Source organism: Alligator mississippiensis, chromosome 11 (genome assembly GCF_030867095.1).
Source record: "Alligator mississippiensis isolate rAllMis1 chromosome 11, rAllMis1, whole genome shotgun sequence".
Lineage (NCBI taxonomy): Eukaryota > Metazoa > Chordata > Crocodylia > Alligatoridae > Alligator > Alligator mississippiensis.
This window is the reverse complement of record NC_081834.1, coordinates 60,844,877-60,845,704: the sequence shown is the minus strand read 5'-3', so window position 1 is coordinate 60,845,704 and position 828 is coordinate 60,844,877. Positions and strand designations below refer to the sequence as shown.

The 828-nt window shown below is 49.9% G+C and overlaps 1 non-coding gene across 1 annotated transcript; it reads right to left on the bottom strand.

Annotated features, from left to right (window-relative positions):
* Window positions 1-499: 499 nt before the first annotated feature.
* Window positions 500-573, bottom strand: TRNAT-UGU (transfer RNA threonine (anticodon UGU)). Its single transcript has one exon. It is a non-coding gene; the product is annotated as a tRNA-Thr (tRNA).
* Window positions 574-828: the final 255 nt, after the last annotated feature.

Sequence of the window (828 nt, the reverse complement as noted above, 5' to 3'; positions counted from 1 at the left end):
TCCTTGATCTTTGACCCATTAAATGCATTTGGAAAGTTCAAATCAAAAACCCTATTTCAGAAAGGATGCCCCTGGAATCTGGATTGTGGCGCTCGGCGCGGCTCTTGGGATCTAGTTTCCTTTCACTTGGGCCTGGCCCAGACAACCAAAGAGGACCTTTAAAACATGAGATGGTCACTTGACAAGAAGAACAGCATTCAGAAACATGCATTTCCTATGATGAATAGGGGTTTATATTGCACAGGCCTGCAGTTGCACATAGAAACAGGGAAGAGATCTCATTTTTTCTGATTTTGCCCCACTCTAAACACTGCACGTATCCTGCAGGAGAACCCATTTCTTGTTCATTAGAGACAGGTTTAGATGCTGTAGCAAGAAGAATGGTCTACCAAAGTCCCACGAAGTGGGAAGAAGGAGCCAGGGAGCTACATATTGACACCAGGACCAATCCTGCTCCAAAGGTAGGAAACTGGGGCTTTGCAGTGAGCTATGAAGAGATAGGCACTGCTGGGATTTGAACCCAGGCTCCCCTGTTTACAAGACAGGTGCTTTAACCAACTAAGCCACAGCGCCCATAGGATTAAGGGTTGCGCCCCCCTCCACATCTCACACCAGTGAAGAGCTGGCAGTTGCACACCCGCTCCCAGCAGGTTCCAGCCGTCTCCTTTGTATCATTGGTTCCCTCCGCACAGACCGCTGCCCAAGATGCACGTTCCTGAATCCAATGTCCAAGGCCCGGGCAGAGTCCACAGGAGTCCACGCGTGCTCCTGGTGTCATCCTCACGTCTGGTGCAAATGCCAGGGTGGCACTATTCAGTGACTTGATGA